We start from the raw sequence: 7,757 nt of genomic DNA, 5'->3' as shown, positions 1-7,757 counted from the left end.
CTGAAGTAAGCACCCCCATGCTTGGTACACCAGGATCGATAACTACCCCATCGGGTTGGGCTTCACCATGAGTGAAGCGGATGCGAACTTGTACCACATAATGGTGGAAGGTATATTGTTGATCATTGTGTTATATGTCGAAGATTTAATTTTGACAGGTGATGATCAATTGATCAAGTCTTGCAAGGAGGATCTTGCAAGAGAGTTTCAGATGAAGGACATGGGGCTCATGCATTACTTTCTGGGCATGGAAGTATGGTAGGGTGATGGGGAATTGTTTGTGTCTCAGGGCAAGTATGCCAATGAGATACTCAAGAGGTTCTGCATGGAGAGCAGCAAACCCATGGAGACCCCTCTAATAGGTAAATGGAGGAAGGAGGATGCTACTTCAGGGGAAGTAGTGGAAGCTACTATTTACAAGTAGCTTGTGGGTTCACTCATGTATTTGGTGAACACACGACCAGATATGTGCTATGCAATTAACCAACTTAGTCAAGCAATGGTTAGGCCTACCAAGTTGTATTGGAAGGCGGCAAAGCATGTGTTGAGATACCTCATAGGTACTACTCAGTATGGATTGTGCTATAGATGGACAAAGAGAGTGAAGCTTCAAGGCTTCACCGATGTAGATTAGGCAAGGAGTCCATCGAACAGGAAGAGCGCATCAGGAGGGATCTTCAGTATAGGGTCAGTAGTAGTTTCTTGGTACAGCAGGAAATAGATATTGGTTGCATTCAGTTTGACGGAGGTAGAGTACATGGCCGCAAGTCAGGTAGCATGTGAGGCCATCTATATGAGGAAGATTCTGCTTGGTTTGTTTGGTCAGTAGATGGATCCAACTGTGATTTACAATGATAATCAAAGTTGTATTAAACTCTATAAAAATCCAGTTTTTCATCATCGGTCCAAGCATATTGATATTTGATATCATCATCTTTGAGATTGTGTATTGTTGGCTTAGTGGGGCCTGACCCAAGTTTATAGGTGATTTAACCAAGCAAATCCCGGTACCACTGGCCCTTTCAGAAACATTCCATGGAGTGTGGACTATGGTCTCACCCGAAGTAGTATGGGAGGGTGCTAGAACCAGGTTTCCGCACCCTTGGGATGTCTGATGGGCTTTTGGAGGTCCACAGTCTGACCTGTTGTTGCGCGCACTTGCGATCCCTTCGCAACCGGTGGTGCGGCTTCCGCACAACCCTACTCAGGGCGTAACCCGTATAACACCCAAGTTCCTTGCTATTTAAACAACTACTTAACTTATGTGTGTGAGATTTATGGTTTTTACAGCGTAATCATGAATCATATCAGTGCGTGCAATACATAAATGGATATAAACATAAAGAAGATAATGCACAGAAATCACACAGAATTAAGATAAACTTCTCTTTATTAGCTTCTTGTTCCCTATTACAGACTCGACTCCGCCCTGCGCACTCAGCTGTGGACTCTACTAGGCCTCTGCACACTCAGCTACAGAGCCTCTTCCTACTACTACAACCCAAGACACTTAGAAATCTACTCTAAGCTTGAACCATTCCTTCGCTACTCTCCCTACTATTAACTCTCTTTTACAACTTAGAGCCTCACTCTATTTATACAATCCCATGGTCCATGGACCATGGGTAGGCTGACTTTTCACTAATTTACAATACAATGCTTAGGGCGGACAACCCTATGACTCAATTGTACACTTCGTGCTCCACGCCCATAATTCACGGAGGTCTACACCATCTTTGACCAAAACTTGGGCTTTGAGATCCAAAACCTACAGTGGGGGGGTTCCATTCCCAATAGGCCCCCAACACAATCATCATGACTCGTCCCGAGTCACTCTGCTAGTGCGGCGATCTTGGCACGGAGGCCTTCCAACAGTTCGTTCGCTTCCATGAGGTCTGCAGCGCACTAATCTGTAGTCTGTTGGATCTGCTCTACTCTCTCTGTTGAGGTCTCGCTGTCAAGGGAAACTCCCTGTCTTAAGGCATGCATCGCCTTCATCTGTGCGAGCTTTCCTTCGATGTTCACAGTGATGAGGAAGGCCTCATCAATCCAAGGCTGGACACGTGCTTTAAGGACTGCCTCTTTCTGCCGCGCGACATCCACCTGTTCCTTCAACGCCTTTGCCTCCTGTATTTTGCAAGCTACTAGTTCAAGACAACTATCTGTGTCGTTTCGTGCACACTGTCATACTATACTTGAAGCTCCATGCCTCTGTTTCCAGGCATTGTATGTCGGGGTCCTCCTGTAATGAAGTGAGGACCGCGAAGGATTCTTCCAACATAGTAGTGCAGTTTTGTACTACCTGTCCTATTTCCTCCAGCCCTTTCTAAATAACATCAATGCGTTGTTCCCTAACTTTCAAGGGTGTAGAGGACTGTGTCTTTAATCACAGTTCAGCAATCTGAAGATTGAGGTCCAGCTGTACCCTCATTGCTTCCTCCTTTGCCTCGCGGAATCCATTGGCTAATTTATGGATTCGCACTCCAACCGGTAGGTCTGGCGCGATTTCTAGCTCTGGAATGCGGCGACATGCTTCCTCTACCATTTTCTCCATATGCCGCTTCTACGCAAGCACTTCATCGCTTTGGAGACTAAGTTGCTCATTGTTGATTCTCTGTTTGTTGAGCATCTACACTATGCGTCCTTCCCTAGCACGGAGTTCTGCTGTTGCTCCGTCCTGCAGCTGATATAATGTATCCCATGGAAGGGCAACCAAGTTTAGGCCAAGTCCCTTGATCCTACCCACCGTGGTTTGGTCCTCCTCGCTTTCCGTTGTTAGCACTCCTTCCAGCATCACTATGGTGTTGGCCATTCTTGCGCGCAGCAGCTGCTCTACTGGTGATGTACCTTCGGCACCGTAGGCGACAAATGTTCCTTCTTGGGGGGGCCACACCTAAAGTTCCTGCAGCTATGCCCTTATGGCCCCCAACACAGTGTGTTGCTCTGTCATAGCTTCCTGAAGTGCTTCCCGGGTGACCTCGCGAATAGTATCGCCGATGTCATAGAGCTCACCCTCTGTCAATGTAATGGACTCGATGTCCAATTTGGAAGCTTTGGCCTTCTTTCGTGGACCTGACCGCTCCGTGACGTGCGGCCATTTCAGTTTAGTGGACGTTGTGCTTGGGTCCGCGCCTTCTGCTATATCTGGTCCCTATCCTGTAGATGCATCCTATCCTCCTTCCTCCTGTGTCGCGGTGGCCCCTGTTCCTTGTGCTGTTGCTACTTTTTTGGCGGCCTTTGCCTGTTCTGTGGCTACCTTTACTGCTTCACGGGCGGCCCTTATCTCTGCAGCCGCTTGTTCGTTGCGCCTCTGTTGGGCCAACTTTGTGACACACAACTTGGTTGCAACCTTCTGCTTCTGTGCTACTATTTTATCCCTTTCTGCCAGATCTGTGGTATGCCACTTGGGAGGCCATGAGTCGAGCATGGAGAAGATGGCATCGTCAATTGTGATGAAAGGAAGCTTGGTCCAGTTCTATGCCAAATCCTTATGTGCCTTGATATACACATTGTGCATATCTGCCTTGAAGTCTGCAAAGCTCCGCAGACTGCTATACACTGTGGGGGATAGGCGTGGCCTTCTGTTAATCCACATCCGGATGCTCACCTCCATGAGCACCTAGAAGATCTTAGTCTCGTGGATCCGCGTGGCATCCTTCGAAGCCTAGAGCGACGCATATTTTGTGGCCTCTGGCAAGTATTGTTCAAGAGGAGGGAACTGACTGTCCTCAGGTAGTTCCCCTGTCACCAGTAAGATGGACAAGAGTAACCACGCATAGTGGAAGGTCTTGCCCTACTCCTGAACTTCCTTGCAGTCGGTTAGGAATTATTCACAGAGGAAGGAAGCCCAGTTGAATTGGACCCCCTCCACGCATTGTTCTACCAGCGCAACGACTGGTGCTGGTACCTCGTCTTCACGGCATTTTCTCATCACCTTCATGGCCAGCAGTTGGGTGGCTGTGCACACCCCTTTGTCTTGAATACTACTAATTACATAGTCTCTCTTCTTCCTTTCCAATTTATACTTATTCTTCATGGCCTCTGTGAGTGCCAAATCTCCGCTTTTTCCAGCTACCTCCGCGGGGTCCCTTCCCTTACAGGGAAGCCAGGAAATCCTGTGAATAAGCTCCGTCGTGATGGGAATATGCTCCGCCAGCCATAAGTACCCATCGTGCACTAGGAGAAGCAGCTGCTTAATGACAAATATCATGATCAGTGCGCGGTGAAAATGCGGAATCCATAGGAGGTGGAGTAGCCCAGCCTTCTCCACACCGCGCAACCATTTCTGCGGCTCTAGCGCTGTAACTGACCCCTCCTTGCTCTGTTTCATGAGGTTCTCCGTCTGTAAATGGGGGAACTTTTTGCTGTCTGCGAGGTCCCAGTCTTCAAATTTCATTGTGGGCATGCGGCCCAGAACTGAACCCTCAAACATAATTCCATCTAGGAGGAGTGGGGTTTGAAGCGCGCTTTTAGCGGCATCCAAATCCTTAGGTACTTTAGCTTTCCCTTTCCACGGAGGAACGTACTCGGGCAATTTTGCTACAGCACGCACTGGCTGGATGTCTTCTTCCATTTCTTCATCTGCCTCTATCTCCTCTATGAAAGCCTGGAGGTCCTCCTCCTCATCATCTATCTCCAGGTTGACAACCTTGCCCTTTTCTTCTATGGAAAGTTTACCAAACCATGGATTCTACAAGGATATGCGGACTGGTCCCACTGCCTGTGTATCCTTCTTGGGCCTCAGCGTCCGAGGTGATTTCAGAATTTCTGGTGCATCCCCCACCTACACCGTAGGGCTCTGCACGGCTTCCTCGGTGGTACTCTCTAGAAAACCCACACCTCTCCTGGTAGTTGTTATCTTGTCTGCACTGTCTGTGGTTGCTCGTGAACGTGGGGGCTCAAATACCACTTGGCACTCAACACTCTGTTCTCTTCGTAATAGCTCAAATCTCCAACGAACAAGTGTTGTCTTATGGCTAGCCTTGGGACTTTTATAGCGTCTTTTGAATTTGAATTGGACCATTCCCCCTATTTCTGAGTCATTAATGCATCCTTGGCGATAGATCGTCCCAAATATAGCTCTTAATTTGTGTCTTAATTGCCTGATGCCCGCTCCCTTTTGCCTTAAATTGGAAATCTTGTCATGAACAGTGACGTCAACGGTTACTTCCCAACCTACCTGCGCGACAGCACAGCTCCCCGTGGGCAGGCGTGAACCTTATACCATGTTGGTTCTGCGCGCCCCTCCTTCACAGCACAGTTCCCAAACAGAATCATTTAGAGTCCCGTGCTCTCTTTCAACTGTCTAGAGCGCTGAGACTATGCTTCCTACAGCTAGTCAGGTGGTCGCACCACCTGTGCGAGACTTCAATTCGCCTTCTAATAGAGTCTGTGGACATTCCTAAATTGCCCTCGTGACACTCGGTGCCACGTGCTTTATCTTATATGGTGCACTTCCTGTTGAGGTATAAAATGTGTCTTTTTAACTCTTAATTATCTTCACATTAATTATAAATCCAGGCACGATTTTTTATTTCAATAGTGTACTCAGTCTGAGGCGGTCATTTACTCAAGAGTAATGCTTCTAAATTGCAGTACAGTGCTTCAAATACAAGAGTAAATGGATGCTTGAAATAAAATCTAATTGCAATGGCAAGAAACTTAATATTCTGAAATTAAATTATTTATTCGACAAAGTAACAACAATTATCAGTCAAGGATACAGTAGCAATAACTCATTCCTTGTTTAACTGATGGAAACTAAATCAAGCATAAATAAGATCCCCAATCTGAGAGCTTTGACAGCAATAGCCAATGTTCTTTACAATTGTTGACCTCACACACAACACACTAAATAACCAATTGGAAATGGAAATGAATTAAATCAATAATGCTACTGCAACTGATGGAAATGAGATAACTATGCTAACTGTAAGAATGATAAAAGGCAAGACTAAATGATTGCAGAAAGTAAATGAACAACAAAGTTATATAATAGAAATGAACAATAAAACTTATGTAACTGCAATGAACAACAAAACTAAGTTACTGAAATGAACAACGAAGCTCTGTAAGTAAAATGAACAACACAACAATATACTTGCAAAAATCAGTGATCTTGTTATGAGGAAAATGAACAGCAACACAATTCAATTACAGCATATAAAACAGATCAGTTCATTAAGTCTGGAAATATGAAACAGTAAAGCAATGCGACTACAATAGATAGAAATGAAATCAAACCATCACACGACTAGAATTGTAAAGTAATGGTACAAATAGCGAGTGGATCCACCAGGGCTGAGACCTTAGCCGCCGGTGAATACCACTGGATTACTTCAGGAGATGTGAAGGAACTACAACTGTTTTTATATATTCATCATTGCATAATCGTTACAGCAAGTTCGTGCTCTGCTTCAACAGCGAGAGTCGATGATCAAAGTTACAATTTCAATAGTAATCCTCCCATTCCTACTACCCTATCCTATCTATCTCTAATCTAATGATCCATCTAATTCTCTCTCTAATCATCCATCATGAATCTCTCCCTCTCTGATCTCTGTTCTGATTTAAATACACAGAGAGAAAAGAGAAGTTACAACCGTAATGATTACAAAATGATTTCTATTAAAAAATTGGATTGTTCTCAACAAATTGATAAACAATATCATATTTGAAATATCTCCCCATCAACATTCAATAGGAACAGGTCGAATTTGTTTTTGCAGCTGAGATAATTTGAAAAACGACCACAACAGCAAATCTAAGAAAAAACGTCTTCAGAGAACCTTCTGTTTCTCTTAGCACAGACCGAATTTGGGAAAACTGATTATTACAAAACTAATTTGGTCCGTTATGAACAAAACTCATGTTTCAGATTTTCCAGATTCTTCTCCATTTGCCCGAACCATTCAATACAAAATGGTCACTTCTTATTCCAGCGAATTTCTGAGTTGGCACATTTAATGATGAATTGGAGATCAAATCTTCAATCTGGAAAATATATTGGAGGCTAAAATGGTGAACAAATTTATTAATAAAACATCATTGGTAAAAACATGCATAGTCATCAATTTATTAAAAATAAAGGAAAAGAAATAATATTTATCCATAAGAGCATAAATAATTATAAAATAGAATTATATGATAAATTATAATAAATGATGTGACAAATAATGGTAGAAATGGGTGGAATAGGCGTTCAAAAGTGATAATAATAATGACATATTAATGGTCTAACATACCCCCAAACTGAATATTTGCATGTCCTCATTCAACCCAAAACTGAATATATTGCATGTGGTCATGCAACCCAAAGACTCTGTGTTAACCAACCAATAATACAAAAATTGTTCATCACAAATCATAAAATGGATAGAACAAATGAATTCTTCCTCAATTAATGAATATTCAATTTTAGCAATATTGATGAATGTGTAACAATTTTTACATTGACGTTCAACTTATGTGTATATGAAGTTGCAGCAAAATATGATATAAGTAATAGCAAACTTCATTAACCATTTTCTCAAAAACTACAAACCAGATTTTGCTGAAACTTTGCAAGTAGATTTAGACTATATTAATGCTTCTATGATCCAAAAATCAGATCGTTTTGATGCACGGATCATGAGATATAAACGAAATGGTTGTAGGTGACAGTGCATGATTTCTGAAATTTTATGAACTAATTTAACTTGAAATTATCTGGGTTTGTGTATTTTAATAATACGTCTATGTTTTCCAGAAATCACAAG

The sequence above is a fragment of the Pinus tabuliformis genome, chromosome J (genome assembly GCF_031772625.1).
Source record: "Pinus tabuliformis cultivar Carrire ecotype Pingquan chromosome J, CPIR1, whole genome shotgun sequence".
In the NCBI taxonomy this organism is placed as follows: domain Eukaryota; kingdom Viridiplantae; phylum Streptophyta; class Pinopsida; order Pinales; family Pinaceae; genus Pinus; species Pinus tabuliformis.
The sequence above is the reverse complement of the archived record's forward strand: the minus strand, read 5'-3'. Positions refer to the sequence as shown.